The sequence below is a fragment of the Peromyscus eremicus genome, chromosome 9, assembly GCF_949786415.1.
Source record: "Peromyscus eremicus chromosome 9, PerEre_H2_v1, whole genome shotgun sequence".
NCBI classification, from domain to species: domain Eukaryota; kingdom Metazoa; phylum Chordata; class Mammalia; order Rodentia; family Cricetidae; genus Peromyscus; species Peromyscus eremicus.
In genome coordinates this window covers 67,251,438-67,267,978 of record NC_081425.1, presented here as the reverse complement: position 1 = coordinate 67,267,978, position 16,541 = coordinate 67,251,438, and positions in this window count along the sequence as shown.

The window sequence follows — 16,541 nt, the reverse complement described above, 5'->3', positions numbered from 1 at the left end:
CCCTGGTTCTTCACGCTTACCCCTAAATGAGAGAACAGCCTGGCAACTGTGCCAGGCAAAAGGGGCAGCTTACTTTTGTTCAAGTTGGGGCATTCTTTGGGGAGTGTCCTGACCTTCTTGCAGGGCAGGATTCTGTCTGCCTCTGTCTCACGGTCAGCAGACCCTGCCCCTCACTGACCATAGCTAAGGAGCTCCTGGAAACCAGGTCATTGTCTCCAAGCAGGGCAAGAAAGGGCAGTTCCGGTTTGGCTTTGGGCTACCATGTTCAACCTCCCCAGATCCCTTGAACATCTGCTTTGCTCACCTTGGTTTCTCAAATGTGTCTAGTGATGAGGAAGTAGGAGGGAGACCTGGAGAAAGGTGAGGGCCTGTGTCAGGTCAGGCTGTAGGCCAACCTGGCTGCGGCTGCCTCCCTCCTCTCCGGCTGTGTTCTCCCACACCCACCCTCCTCCACACCAAAGACAGATTAGAAGCTCTGGTCAGCCTCTCTGCTCATTCTCTTCCTTCCTTTTCAAGCTCTATTTCCTTTTCCCCAAAGACTAATTTGAACAACTTCCCGGTGCCTCTGAGCCGTCTTCTCCCCTTGGGGGCCGTTCTACCCTTACCTGTGCCCGGCTGGGGAGATGTCTTTCCTTTGAGCCACCTACAAAACAGTAACAGTGACATTGGTTCAGTGTTTTCCAGACGAAGCACTTTTATTCTTTTGCTCGATGGTCACCCCTTGGTCACGTGAGGCAATCAAGGCTGAATGGTTTGCTTTTCTCAGAGCACAAAACAAGAGTCAAGACTCCGGGTTCAAGTCCCAGGATTCCAACAGCCCTCTTACTACTATCATCCATCCCAATGCCTCCTCCACAGCCTCCAATGAACATGCCTGCTGTGTGTGCACACTCTTTCCATAAAGGATAGGCTTCCTCCCATCTGAGGAGGGAATGGGTGCCCAGCATGCGCGCCCCCACAGTGTTCATGAGCCTCAACAATAGCCAGGTACAGAGACTAGCTCCTGTGGGTGCATATTCTTCAGAACAGTGATCAGAGACCCCTACACACACATGCATGCCTCTGAGCCCCTACCACAGAGAATACACACAGAGTCATAGTAATGACTCCTCCGTGTATAGTCAGGTCCTTCCACAAACACGGACAGGCTCCACTATTCACAGAACTGGCTTCCTTTAGAATTATTCTCCACCATTCTGCCCCTCTTCCCCTAAAATGCTTGTAGCCAGGCATGATGGTAAACACATGTCTTCTATTGTATCTTACGTGGTGAAATGTACACTCATCCTTACATTTAAGACACGGATGCTTGTACTCAAGTGTGCACCCACATGTGCGCAAGCACACACATACACACACACACACACACACACACACACACACACACACACACACACCACTGTTGCATTCTGGGCCATAGACAGATACAGATATCCCTCCCCGCCCCGGGGGAACACATGGGCCCCCACATTCCTGTGGCACAAGCATGCATATTTAGATCTGCACAGGTGTGCTCAATCATAACCAGGTACTCCATGAAGTCCTGCCAGAAGCCTGCTGTTCTAGAGGAATCTCTTCCTGAACCTGGAGTCCCCTAATCCCAGAGGAAGGCCTCTAGCTCCCACTCCTACCTGAGGGCAGCAAGGAAGAAAACAGCAAGAGACTGCTCAGAGCCAGACCTAGCCTGGGGACTGTATATATGGGGCGGCAGGGTGCCCCCACCCCCACCTGCACCCAGTCCCTAGCCAGATTTAGAAAGAGCTGTTGTCACTAAAAGCATTTCCCCCTGACTCCCTCCCCCTTCCCTTGTCCAAACAGTGCTCCCCCCCTCCCCCCCCCCTCCCCAGCCAGGAAACAATTGGAAGTGGTCGTCATTGTTGTGGCATGGCATGTTCAGGGTCTGAGTTCCAGGGGGTGGGGTGGCTCAAAGCGAAGCAAACATATCTCTTACATTCCACAGCTCACTGGAGAGTAAGCTGACAGCGACCACCGTGACCTCAGGCAGGCAGGGCCCTGGCCCTGGCCCTGCTGCCCCTTAGAGCCCCTGCCCCCAGCACGAGCCCTGCTGCTACTTCCAGGATCCTCCCTACTCTCCTGGCCTGAGTCCCACCTCTGACTGAGGTGGGAAGGGGCTGAGTCACGGCAGCATAGAGGGGCAGGGCAGAGCTGGGGGCACGGCCCTGGTATGGTAGCTGGATTGGAGCTGCAGGGAGGCAGGGTCCTAGTTAAGTGGTGAGGAGAGTGACCAGAGAGTTTAGACACTGGAACTCTGGCTCAGGCTCCACTTTCCTTGGGCCAGCAGGCAATGTGTTGAGATCATTGAGCTTGAGAGCCAGGCAAGTCTCTAGTGAACCATCCAACTGCTTCGCTTTATGGAGGTGGGACCTCGAAGGTCACACAGCTTCAGGGGAGCCAGAGTCCAAGTGAGGGACCTCAGCAGATAGGAAGTTGATCCTGGCCAGGGAGGGAGGGCGAGGGATTCCAAGGAAGTCCTGGCCACTAGGTGTGGAGGAGTTCCAGTTGCCTAATGGTTAGAGCTCTTTCCTGACTGTTTCCATAGCTCTGCCCTGCAGATTCGAGAGGCACAAGGGGTGAGCCTCCCAGGGCTGCAGATAAGACAGCTACTGTTGCCTGGCCCACCCGACCTGTGTTCAGACGTGGATGCAATCTTTGTTCTTGCAAGTGGAGAAAGGGACAGGACAGGAAAAATCTCCCCTTTTCCTGCAGGCCCTGGGAGCGACGCTGGCGCCCAGCCTCTGGACAGAGCACAGGCGGTCCTTGTTCTCCCAGTATGGCCTATGCAAGCTTTGCTGCTTGGTGTCTAGGCAACCGCTTCATGGTTTGGTTTGAAATCCCCTTTCTTCCCCAGCACAGCTCTGAGCGCATGCGGATTAATCCAGCTGCTTGGATGTCAGTGTGAAGGAGAGAGGCAGGCCTGGGGGATGGGGTGCAAAGCAGGTACATTTTGAAGGTGGGATGGGCACAGCAGGAAAGGGAAATTCCAGGAAGGGCTTCTCTGGGGTTTCTTGGTAACCGAAGCACAGTCAGAGGACGCAGAGCAGCTGTGTGCACAGTGCGGCGTGGGGGGAGAGGCTACAGACTGTAGGGGGTGCATCCCACTGCAGCTGGAGCTCTGCAGTCCTCAAGCTTGAGGTTGCAGTTGCTAAGGAGCAGCTCCTGCTGCTGACATGCCCAGTAGCACAAATTTTGGGGGTCCCTTCCAGACCTTGCCAGGTATTAATGGATCAGCTTCGCTAGGAGGGACCCCCAGGATTGGAGGAAGGTTGCTCTTTCATACTCTTTTAGCTTTCTAAGCACAAGGCACCAAGCATAAAGATGCCGCCCTGCCCTGCTCAGGAATAGGGCTCAGGCACAGGTGCATAAATGGATAAATAATGCCTGGGACACAGGTGAGGCCATTTTAAAGCCGGTGTCTTTACGCTGGGCTGGCCTGCGTGGTGGAGGGATTGGCTGAGGGATTGGGACACTGTCTCTACAATTAGTAACTTAATCACTCCCCTTTTCCGCCTGCTTCCAGGTTTGGAGAGCTTTGGTCTATGAGTATTTGGGTGTATTGTTCTCAATGTCCCCAATGCAGAATATAAATCACTTTCCTAACTTTAAGTTCTCTGTCTCATATCCCAGATTAGAGGGTCTGGTGGCCTTAAAAATTCCCACCCCGTCTCCAGCCCTTCCAACACCTGCTTTGGAGTCCTCCTTCCGTTTGCTGCTGTTGGAAGGTTGGGTAGCTTTGCCCATCCTTTCCTAAGCAAGTATTTACTGAGTGTCTACTATGAGCTTGGCACCATTCTAGCTGATGGGTCCCTGCTCCGGGGGGTAGCTTTGTCCAACTGTTTGTAGTGGTGCCCCCCCCCCCCCCGTGCACAGCCGGTGTGCTTCGCACACATGCACGTTCCTAGCGGGGAGAGTGGGGGCCCTACCCATGTGAGGAGTGGGTGGCAATTGTGCAGTGCACTGCAGAGTGACAGCCGACAAGACAAAGGAGACAGAGCAGATGCTATAAATAAAGAGGGGCTGGAGGGAGGGCCGCTTCGCCAAGGTAGACCAAATAAGGCCTGAGTGGAAGGAAGGTGATCTGCCTCCCTACCCCCCCACCCCCTGCCCCCAGGCATTGTCTGGGCTCTGTCACCACACTGATCAAATGTCAGGCCCAAACAGGAGCCATGTGCTGTGAACATGCCAGTGGAGACCAGCGGAAAGTGTGCTAAAATTACTACCAGGAATTAGGGTGAGGTGGGAGGGGGCGGGGGGCACACAGGCTAAGCCAGAAGATACCTGAGCATGAAAAGAGAGAAATCTAAAAGGAATCCCAATACCCACAGGGAGAGGGACAGAAGGAGACGAAAGAGGTAGGCATCTGGCCCAAGAGAAGGAAGGAAGCATCAGTTGTTTGTGAACAGGAGAGAAGAGACCTGGGAGTGGGAGGCAGCTCTCCTAGCGGCCTGCCCCTAGAATCTCTGACCTTGGGGGACCCTGTGCCTGGCTCCACATGGGCCTGGGATTAGGGAGCTGAGCTATCCTGTCTCAGGTTTCTCTTTACAAACAGCTGCTACTTCTTGTCATTCTTTTGTGTTCCGGCTGGCTCCAAAATCTTTTGTACTCTGCATGCCAGCGGCCACAATAGCCCAGACTCCCTTCTCCTATTGATAGATGAGGGCCAGCTGGAGAGGCAGCCCGGATTCAATCAGAGTGCTGTAGGCAGGTAGATCTCCTCTGCAAGAGTGTTTGGAGAGGACACTGTCTTAGAAGCCCGAGGGAACTTAGAAGGGGCTGTCTAGGGGTGCAGAGACCCACTTGGAAACCCAGCTCCTCAGTTTCTAGCTGTGTTGGTCTAGCTCAGTCACATACGTTTTGTCATCAATGTGTTTGTTTGCAGAGCCCGTGAAGACTAGTCATAAGTGAAGAGCTTAGCACACACCAGCACATAACGGACTTCACAGTGGGAAGTTTTTATCCTAAGAAACACGGACATCAGGAATTCAGACTGCAGACAGCAGGGCCAGTCATCCGCTGTAAGTCCTTGGCCCGCACATTTCCCTCAGCCCCACCACGTCTCCTCAGTTGAAGGCTATGTTCTTCAGATGGACCTAGACCCAACCCATCTTCACAGGCTAGCCTTGAGCCAGAAAAGCTACCGCTGCTCTGCTGCTGTCTGCGGAGCTTCTCTTATGACCAATGTGTACCCCAAGACCCCCAGAAGTTGGCCCAGCTTAATGCTTTTTGTGTCCTGGCCTGAAAATCTCAGGGACTCTGCGTGAAGCTGCTGGTGGAGATGGGCAGGCAGGTTATAGGGAGGAGACAGGCTAAATGGTAGCCCTCAGGAGGTGGGACAGCCAGGAATCCTCAGATATCCTTGATCTTAGGATCAGCCAAGGATGTAGCAACCTCTGAAGGAGAAGGATAGAGTATTGTTATGTGAAAAAATTGGGCACACTTAGCTTAGCAAGATGGTATAGGTCTTTAGTCCCAGCACTCAGGAGGCAGAGACAAGCAGATCTCTGTGAGTTTGAGGCTAGCCTGGTCTACATAGAGACTCCCAGGACAGCCAGAGATTCTCATGAGACTCTGCCAATGAAAGACAGCCATTGCGGGAATGCCCTGACTGTTGAGTCACCCAACTTCAAGGACCGAGTAACTACCGAGTTCTCAGCTCTCAGTCAGGATTCTGCGGCTGTTACTATCCTCAAGCTAACTTGGTAAATTCTTTAGTATATGCCTTAGTTAGGGTTTCTACTGCTATGATAAAACACCATGACCAAAAGCAACTTGGGAGGAAAGGATTTATTTCGGCTCACAGCTCTCAGGTCCATGCTCCATCAGTGAGGGAAGTCGGGGCAGGCACGCAAGGCAGGAACCTGGAGGCAGGAACTAAATGCTTGCTGGCTTGCTTTTCTGATTTCGTGTGTGTGTGTGTGTGTGTGTGTGTGTGTGTGTGTGTGTGCGTGTGTGTGTGTGTTTTGCCTGAATGCATGTCTGTGTGAGGGTGTCAGATTTTGGAGTTACAGACGGTTGTGAGCTGCCATGAGGGTGCTGGGAATTGAATTCTGGTCCTCTGGAAGAACAGGCAGTGCTCTTAACCACTGAACCATCTCTCCAGCCCCTCATTCTGATTTCTTATAGCATCCAGGACCTCCTGCTTAGGGGCTGGCACCACCCACACTGAACTGTGCCCTCCCACATCAATAATTAATCAAGAAGGCCAACCTGATGGGGGCATTTTTTCAATTGAGGTTGCTTCTTTTCAAATGATTCTAGTTGTGTCAAATTGGTACAACAACAAAACTAATCAGGACAGTATGCATATTTTAAAAAATGGGCAAACTGAAAAAGAACAAAAGATGGGGCTGGGGAGATGACTCACTGGTTAAGAGCACTTGCTGCTCTTGAAGAAGACCTGGGTTTGTTTCCCAGAACCCACACAGCAGCTTATAACCTTCTATAACTCCAATTCCAAGGGATCTGATGACCTCTTCTGGCTTCCACAGGAACTAGGAACACATATAATGTACATGCATGCATATAGGCAAAAACCCATCCATGTAAAACAAAAGTAAATAAATCTTTCTTTAAAAAGAGGAGAAAATTTGGATGTGGTGGCACATGTCAATTCCAGCACCCAAGAGGCAGAGACAGGTAGATTTCTATGAGTCCAAGGTCAGCCTGGTCTACAGGGTGAGTTCTACAACAGCCTGGGCTATAAAAAGAGACCTTGTCTCAAAGAGGGAGGGGTAGAGAGATGTTAAGAACACTGGAGGCTCTTCTAGAGGACCTGGGTTCAATTCCCAGCGCCCACAAGGCGGCTCACAACCATCTGTAATGAAACAGGGCCTGGATCTAGAATGACCCAGAGGCTAAAAATCTCTTCCTCTATGAGCCCGACACAGTTACATATATTAAGGTGGGAACACAGACCTGGAGTTTAAAGGAGGGGAGGGCTTTGAGAAACGCTGCGTGCCAATCTATGTTCCCAGCAGTGAAAATCAGTATGGCCCAAAGCATGGATGGTGAATGGTGTGGTGAGTTAGAAAGGACTTGAGGGAAACCTCTCTTGTCAGATTGCTGTGTGGTTTTGGAGATGTCAGGTGGAAAGGAAAAAAAAAAAAAAAACCATGGTCTATATGTGAGTACCTCTCGGCACAGGGTTAGACACATCTCAGTCAATACAACCATCTGTCATTCAAATTACAGTCTGTGCGTCAGCAGTGGGGTTCAAAGGGAATAAGACGTTTGCCCAAAGTCAGGCAGGGAATGTGGCCTTAGGATTCAAGCTTGGGTCGGCTTTGTTCCAGAGTGCTTTCTACCGATCTGCCATATTTCACAGACCAGCAAAATGTACAATATCATCGTGAGAGCAATGAAGAGTGACTGCAGCTCCAGACCATGGTCAGTGTGACATCTTAAGGACAGTTTGAGGGTCCGGCTGGGTCCTGGGGGGAGGAGAGGCCAGAGGCCAGGAGACTGTAGCAGAGGTTAAAGCCTCAATCAAAGTTGAGAGGTATGAGAGGGAAAGGACCAGACTGGTAGGCATTCCTAAGGAGAGGATACAGTGCACTTCAGCAGACTGGCTCTGGGAGATTGGGAAGGAAAAATCATACGGGAGGGCATCAGCAAGGATGGGGGGGCACAAAGGGGGCAAGCCCTCAGACGGGCAGGATAGAGACTCGGTGTGAGTGGGTTAGAGGTAACAGGGGACAACTAATAGAACATGTTTTGTGTCCCAGTAGCAGGTGAGGATTGTGGCCTGACAGGTAGGGCTGGTGGCTGAGAGCTGGTTACCTTGTGGTGGTGTGAGATGCCATGAGCTTGGAGACAAGAGGAAAGACTCAAGAGAGACCCACAGCCCAAGGAAGAAGGAAAGGAAAGAAGAAGCTCACAGAGACTAGACGGAGATGGTACGGTGAGCACAGTACTTGCCAGGGAAGTCTGATGACCTGTGCTCGATCCCAGAGTCCACTTTATAAAGCTGTGTGTGGGCTAGAGAGATGGCTCATGGATGCTCTTGCGGAGGACTCAGGTCCTGGCACCCACATGGCAACTCACAACCATTGGTGACTTCATTTCCAGGGGCCAACGCCCTCTTCTGGCCTCCATGGGCACTGCATGCCTGTGGTACCCTGACATCCATGCAGCACACACACACACACACACACACACACACACACACACACACACACACTCCTAACATAAAAAACAAATAAATCTTTAAAAAATAAAATAAAATGTTGGATATGGTAACAAGCATATATAATTCCAGCACTCCTATGGCAAAATGGGAGGTGAAGCCAGGAGAATTGTTGGGACTAGCTAGTCTGGAAAATGTAACAGAGCAGAAAAGAGGGCTTGCCTCAAAATTATGTGGAAAGAAGGGACCAATTCTGAAAAGTTGTGCTCTGACTTCTACATGTGTACTGTAGCATGAAAATATCTATTATACATCATGCATGTGCACATACATACACACACACACTAAAGATTAGATGTCTACACACACCATGCATGTGCACACACACACACACACATTAAAGATTAGAATGTCTACACACATCATGTATGTGCATACACACATACACCACACACACTAAAGATTAGGAAGAGGGGGAAAAAAAGAGCCAAAGAGAATAAGAAGAGAGAAGTTTCCTAGAAATCACAGAAGTATTTCAAGAGGAGCAGGTGGCCAGTAGTGTCAGATTCCAAAGAAAGGCCAAGTGACAGAGAACAGAACTTGGGTCATCTTGCAGGAAGCAGCTTCGGGAGAGTCACAGGCAGAGCCTGGCTGCTGATTTAATTAAGGAGAAGGATGGGGTGGATGAGAGTTAACAAAGAACGGGATAGGAAGTGCAGGCAGTGGGGGTTAGCCTTTCAACTGAGTCATTTGGCAAATGGAATGAAGAGACCAAACATTGACCGAAAGGGAAGCAGGCCAGATAGCATGGTTTATTTTGTTTTTCAGATAAGGCAGCCCCAAGCACGTGGGGTAGGAGTGAAGAGAGACCTCCTTGCTTTGTTCTCTGTTCCCTTTTGTCTTTTCTGGTACTGTTTTCTCATTCTCAGCTCTCTTTCTGGAACTTAGGAGGGTGGCTTGTAAATACTCAGAGAGTATGAGACGGACTCGCAGATGCAAAGGCTCAGAGGGCTCCCTCCTCACTTCCACAGACGCATGGAGGGAGCTTGTCCTGGAGAGTCCCTCACTCTCAGTCTTGGGCTCTCACTGATTGGCCTGACAAGCATCTCAGTCTCCAGAGGTCTCTGCTCTTAAGGTAAAATGGGTACATAGAGGTCTGAGAAATAAACCATGCCTAGAGACCCAGGGTCAGCCTTTGCTCATGTTTCAATGTCTGCCATTTATCCTAGAATTACAATGTTTATAGGTCCAGAGGCTCAACCTATAACCCAGGCCTGGGATGGCTCCCTTACCTCTGGGTTGGGCCCTTGCTGCTCTTTAAGAACTTGGTAGAATGTTCTCTGATGTTCCTGTACTGCACAGACATGTAGCCCACCACCGAGTGTCCAACTTTCCGAACAAGAATTAAAAACGAATTAAGTCCATGAATAGACACACACATGCCGGCTTTTCTGAGCATGGGAGAAGGTAGTAAGTCACTCCCTGATCTGAGGCTCCAAGTCACATTTGGAAGAAGGGACCTTAGGGGCTGGCTGCTGCTTTCCTCAAGGGATGCCTGCCTTCCAGGAGCTGCAGGCGGCCTGAGGCTTAGAGTAGTGCGTGGGCCTGTGGACAGACAGAAACTGAGAGCTGGGCAGACTCCCCGAAGTCTGAAGAGATGAGGCTGTAGAAAATTGCTCAGAATTTACCAGGCTAGAAGAGCTGACCCATTCTGAGCAGGAAGAACGGGAAAGGCGCAGGAGAATGTGGTGATTGGTTGTTTTTTTTTTTTTTTTTTTTTTTGGAGAGTGGGAGAGAAGAGCAGATGAGACTGTCTGCAAAGTCCAAGGGTGGGGCTGCCAGAGGTTGGCCCCACCGGGCTCTGGACAGGCCAAGTCCGTAGAAAGAGTGTCAGAGCTTGGCTGCTGTGTGTGTGTTTGTCACAGGGGAGGTGACCTTGCCCAAGGGCAGTGCATCATGGTGGAGAGAAACCAGGGCAGAGGATTGGGCTTGTGCAAGGGCCCCGTGCTGGGCCCCTCGTCTCTGAGATTACAGCCTTGGCTGCCAAGAGCAACTCTGTGGGGGTGGAATGAGACAAAGCGAAGGTCCTTTTGTGGGCCTGGGTTCCTAAGAATAGCCATGGCTGGGCTCTGCGAGGTGCCTCTGTAGCCTGTCATGTCCCAAGCCCTGTTCTCAGAGGTGTCCCCGTGCCTGGTGTCGGGGGATTGGAGCTCATTAGCCCCACCTCAGCCTCTGTCGCCTGTGTTTGTCCAGCTCTGCTGTAAGGGCAGAGGAGGAGTGGGCACAGAGTTGGCATGCATGGGTTAGGGAGGGAGGCAAAGGCCACGAGCCTGGAAAAGCAAACTGGAGCCCACAGCTGGAAATACTGATGCTCCTGGGAGGAGAGAAGGTGGAACAGGAGGAGCCGGCATTGGCCAGATGTGGGAACCAGGGACACCAGGGGTCGGGAGACTTGTGGGAAGTAGCGGCAGGAAGCACATGGAGGCAGAGAAGTGCAGAGGTGAAACCAGCCGTGGAGAGAAAACTTGGGTCGGGGGGTGGGGTGAAGGACCCATGGGGGTTGAGCTGATGAGGATGAAGTAAGTGACAGTGGTATTCCTCAGCCACACAACATCAGGGGGGTGGCACAGCTCTTGGGAAAGCTTGGGAAAGGCTCTTGAAGGCCATTCCTGTGAGATAACAATGCACTTCAAATCTGTTCCTAATCTCCCCTCCTATTATTAGCCCTGAGCCCTCTCTGGCCAGCAGAGAAGCCACAGGCCCCAGGGCGCTGTCCTTTCTCCCATGCCCTTGGCTAGAATTAGACAGTCGTGCCTGTCTGTGTGATCATCTGCTAAGCAAGGTCGTTCTGGCTCCTGGGCAGTGTCACTAGAGAAGAGGGTGGCGAGATGGTGGGGAGGAGTTGGAAGGTCACTGAACACCCCTGTGGACATGGCAACTCCCCGACACGAAGAGGGGTAGACCCCCAGGCCTGTACTGAGTTCTCAGATGATGAATAAGTAAACACATCTTCAATGCGGTAATGGTGCGGGGTGGCAGCTGTTAACCTGTGCAAGGTGGCTGGAACCCCAAGCATGGAAGCAGAAGTGCAGAAGCAGCGTTGCTAGAGGGCAGGGCGGGGGTGGGGGTGGGGGTGCGCTCCTGGCAGGTGAGCCTGAGGAGGGGTCTTCAAAGGACTGGGCTTCCAGGTTACACGTCCCCAGTGGCTGGCCAGTGCTGTGAGCACTCCAAAGGGAAAGAGAAAGGCTCGGGACAGTGGCTCCTGTGGCAAGTCTTGTGGCCTAAACTCTAGAGGACTAGATCCTGGGGAGGCCAGGGACTTGCGAGTTTCCCTCAAAACTACTGCCCTCTTTTTTGCCCAGTTTGCTCCTTTGGTGTTTGCCCTTTGACCTCCCTCGTGCCTCCAGTCCCCTAACGTTGTCCATTGTTTTCAGGGGTTGTGTTTGTTTTTAATGGACAAAGGTTATTGCATGAATTTTATCTGGAGCTCCTTTGCCTCTGACGAAGCTCAATAAAATCAATGCATGATGAATAAGGTACCAAAGAAGGCTAGCAGCTGCTATTCTTGCGATGCTGCGTGCTGCAGCATGATGGGACATGGATGGGATTCCCCAGATCTTCCTCTGGGACAGCAGGGAGGAGAGGGCACAGCCTGCATGTCCCCTGAATCTCGTCCTTTCTCCTCCCTCTCTTCCTCCCTCCTTCCTTCACTCCTTTGTTCCTTTTCCCCAAATAAAGCCAATACTCACTTTAAAAGTGAATGGATTCCTATAATGCAAGAGAAATAAAGGCCTTTCCAAAGGAGAAACCTGATTGCTCATTGGTTTGGTTTCAGTTGGGGTCTCATTGTGTTATCCAGGCTGGCCTTGAGTTCCTGCCTCAAGAGATCTTCTTGAATCAGCCTCTGGAACTACAGACATGTGCCATCATGTGTGGCATAAGATGGCTTTTAACTAGAATAAACAAAAGTAAAAATTATTTATGATTTTTTGAGGGGCTTCTCGTGTCACAGTGATTCCAGGAAGAACTCCGATGGTCACTTGCATTTGAGCAGGGGCCAAAGATCCAAAGGCTCAAGCGTAATCAGTTCTCAAAAAAGAATCAAACTCCGCAGTGGTGGTGGTGCACGCCTTTAATCCCAGCACTCGGGAGGCAGAGGCTGGTGGATCTCTGTGAGTTCGAGGCCAGCCTGGTCTACAGAGCAAGTTCCAGGACAGCCAGGGCTATATAGTGAGGCCCTGTCTCAGCTTCCCCTCACTGGATTAAGCTTGGCTGTCTGCATGGTGTCACCCATGGGACTTCCTGAGCTCTCAGATGTCACTACAGCAAATTAGAGATTCTTCTAGTTGGCATTTAAAGACATTCCTTATACTAACAGGTTGCCTCCTGTCCTTTCTTCTGCCTGCAGATCTGACCGGTCTACAGCAATACCGGTACCAGCTTGGGTTCTCCCATGCCCTGGCTCCAGTGGGACTTTTGCCTGTCTTCTCAGGCCCAATCATTGAAGTGGCTTCCAGTCCGGTACCACCCACCTATCCGAGACACATAAAAGCAATCAAGGGAAACTTTGATGGCACCTCAGATCTGCTCAGTCACACCGTTCTTGTGTCTCCAGTGTTTTTCAAGAGATGTGCGTCTAAGGAGTGTCGGAGAGCATCACATATCCTGTTAGTGGCTGTTAACATATGGATATGTGTGTGTGTACAGTCTTAAGAGTCTCTCAGTCATAGTTCCCACACTGCTACAATCACACCATTTGTATAACTTCGAATGTTACACTAATAACTATAAAAAGAGGATTAAAAGGGGGTGGTGCTGAGGCCCAGCTCATCGGATAAAGTGTTTGAATCCCCAGAACCTACATAAAAGCAGGTGGGTGTGGTGTCCATGTGTAAAAGCAGGTGGGTGTGGTGGCCATGTGTAAAAGCAGGTGGGTGTGGTGGCCATGTGTAAAAGCAGGTGGGTGTGGTGTCCATGTGTAAAAGCAGGTGGGTGTGGTGGCCCATGTGTAAAAGCAGGTGGGTGTGGTGGCCATGTGTAAAAGCAGGCGGGGGTAGTGGCCCATGTGTCGCTCCAGTGTTTGAAAGTCCAGGACAGGGGATCCTTGGAGCAAGATGGCTTTTTATATAGAGACCCTGCAAATGAGTTTTGTGCTCAATTAAGAGACCCATCCTTGTCGGGCAGTTGTGGCACATGCCTTTAATCCCAGCACTTGGGAGGCAGAGGCAGGTAGATCTCTGTGAGTTCAAGGCCAGCCTGGTCTACAGAGTTCGTTCCAGGACAGCCAGGGCTATACAGGGAAACCCTGTCTCAAAAAAAAAAAAAAAAGGAAGAAAGAGAGAAAGAGAATAACTTGTTTTTAAAAGAGGGGGGGCCTGGAGAGTTGGCTCAGCGGTTAAGATCACTGGCTGCCCTTCCAGAGGACCTGGGTTTGATTCCTAGCACAAACATGGTAGCTCACAACCATCTGTATGTAATTCCAGTTGCATGAAATCTGTTGCCCTCTTCTGTCCTCCAGAGACACTGAAAGCACGTGGTACACAGACATGCATGCAGGCAAAACACCCATACATGTAAAATAATTATGTAAATACAATCTTTAAAACAAATAAGGAATGTCTCCTAAATATAAAGACACAGATATATTCAAAGTGAAAGGACGGATCTGGGCTGTGATGGTGTGTGCCGATAACCCTGGTTTTCAGGAGGTAGAAGCAGGAGGAAAAGATCCAGAATTCAAGATCAGTTTAGGCAGAAAAAAAAAAAAGTAAAAGGATGAAAAATAGACACAACCAATACTGACCAAAACAGAGATGGAGTAATTACATTGATTTTAGACCACAAGGACCTTTAAGGAAAGAAAATTATCAGGGGTAAAGAGCGGCATTAAATGATAAGGAGGTCAGTTCTCCCGAAGACACAATAGTTCTTACTGTTGGCTACTGAAGTGCCAGGAAAAAGCCTCACCTCTGTTAAAGATTCTTTAGGCTGATTAACTGGTTAGAAGTTCCGTGTTGGGGAGAGTTTGGAATGTTGCAGATCTAGAGCCGACTTATCTTGGCTATCATTAGCCCTATTAATAGCCATCAGAGCCCACTTCTGTGTCTGGCCTAGCATCCTTGTGAGTATCAGGTGACATCTTTTGGAATATACAGTTTCCACCAACCCAGAGCTGAGACTATCATCAGCTACACCTGCCGCCCAAGCTCAGGCTTCTTTGCTGGGCCTGCCGGGTCTTGTTCAGGGTTTTCTCTATTCTGTCATTATAACAACTTCATCAAACTATTGTCATGTTGAAACACAGTATTGGGTAACCTAAATCCATGTTCCCAGGTCATAGCCACTCATAACTGGTTCCAGAATAAACCATCTCTTATTCCCTTTGAAGTGAGAGCTATGTCCTTGTATCAACACCTAACAAGAAAGGGTCAGAATATATGAGCAAAAACTTCCAGAAGTTCAAGAGATCTAGATAAATCCAATATCATAGTCGATGATTTCAACTTCCCTCTACTAAATGATAGACCTCAGAAGCAGAAAGTCTCAAAGGCCTAACTGAACCAAATAGCAATCAATTAATTAGATCTAACTGGCTAGTAAAAACACTTTCTCCAGCCGGGTGGTGGTGGTGCATGACTTTAATCCCAGCACTGGGAGGCAGAGGCAGGTGAATCTCTGAGTTCGAGGCCAGCCTGGTCTACAGGACAGCCAGGGCTATACAGAGAAGGTCTGTCTCGAAAAATCAAAACCAAACAAACCCAAAACAAAACAAAGCCAAAAACCAAAAACCAAATAAGCAAAACTGAATGGACCAATATGTTGCATTTATATATACTTATGTGTCTATCTATACATTTGTATCTATCTATACATATGTATATACATGAATACATAGATGTGTGTGTAAAACAATAATCAAGAAGAAATCATGAAGTTGAGATGGAGAGGGAGGACACAGACCGAGTTGGAGGAAGGAGAATATTGGGTAGAAATTGTGTAAATACGTACACATATGAGATTTTCAAAAGTGATAAAAGAAATGTTAACAATTAAAATCACAATTAAATTTGTATTCCTAAAGAATGTTTTCTTGCTCAGTATATACTTGTAAATGTTATGAGTACTTACCAGTGCGTGGAGCTATTGAGAGAAACAAAAGTCAAGAAATACCAGTTTAATGATCTTGTGTTTCTTGCTTGCAGTTGAATCTGAAATAACTGTTAAAGGATTTATTGCATTGTTAACTCTAATATTTCTTGTAATGCACGAGGTGATTGGTATTTTATTTTTTATTTTTATTTTTGGTTTTTTTAGAGACAGGGTTTCTCTTTGTAGTTTTGGTGCCTGTCCTGGATCTCGCTCTGTAGACCAGGCTGGCCTCCAACTCACAGAGATCTATCTCCCTGGCTCTGCCTCCTGAGTGCTGGGATTAAAGGCATGTGCCACCACTGCCTGGCTGTGATTGGTATTTTAAGGATAAAAAATAAAGGCAGTATTATTTATTTTCTTGGATATTGCAATAGTTTGTCCATAACACATATGAACAAACTTCAAGTTCCAAAGAAAGCAAAATCTTATTTGTGTTGGGAAGGAAGAATAGTGCTTCACAAGCAAATCCTAATGGACTTGTCCACTAGCCTGACCAACTGAGTTCTATTTCCAGGACCATATGGCGGGAGGAGATCCAACATCCATTTATTATCTCCTGACCTCCACACCTGTGCCGCACGCATACAATAAATAAATCTTTTCTGAAAAGACAAACAAAACAAAAAGTCTTGACTAGGCTGTTACAGTGCCCTGACTCCAGTGAACCTTCAACCGTAAACAAATCTCAGAGACAAATCCTCTGTCCCATTTTATGTAGTTTCCAAATGTGTAGAAATGAGGATATTCTATCCAGAATGAGAAATACAAGAGGCCTATTCTTTTTGCTTAAAAAAAAAAAAAAAAAAAAAAAGCCTCTGGGCTGCGGCGGTGGTGCATGCCTTCATGCCTTTAATCCCAGCGCTCAGGAGGCAGAGGCAGGCGGATCTCTGTGAGTTCAAGGCCAGCCTGGTCTAGAGAGCGAGATCCAGGAAAGGCGCAAAGCTACACAGAGAAACCCTGTCTCGAAAAACAAAAAACAAAACAAAAAAATCATTTATGTGTATGCCTGCGTGTGTGTGTGTGTGTGTGTGTGTGTGTGTGTGTGTGTGTAAGGAAGGGTCTAAGATTCCCCTGGAGCTGGAGTTATAGGTAGTTGTGAGCTGCCTGATGTAGGTGCTGGGAGTGGAACTCTGATCCTCTGCAAGAACAGTATGTTCTCTGAATCTGAGCCAACGCTCCGGCCCCGTTTTTGTTTTGTTTATTGAGACAGGGTCTCACAATGTAGACCAGTCTGGCTTCGAATATCTGT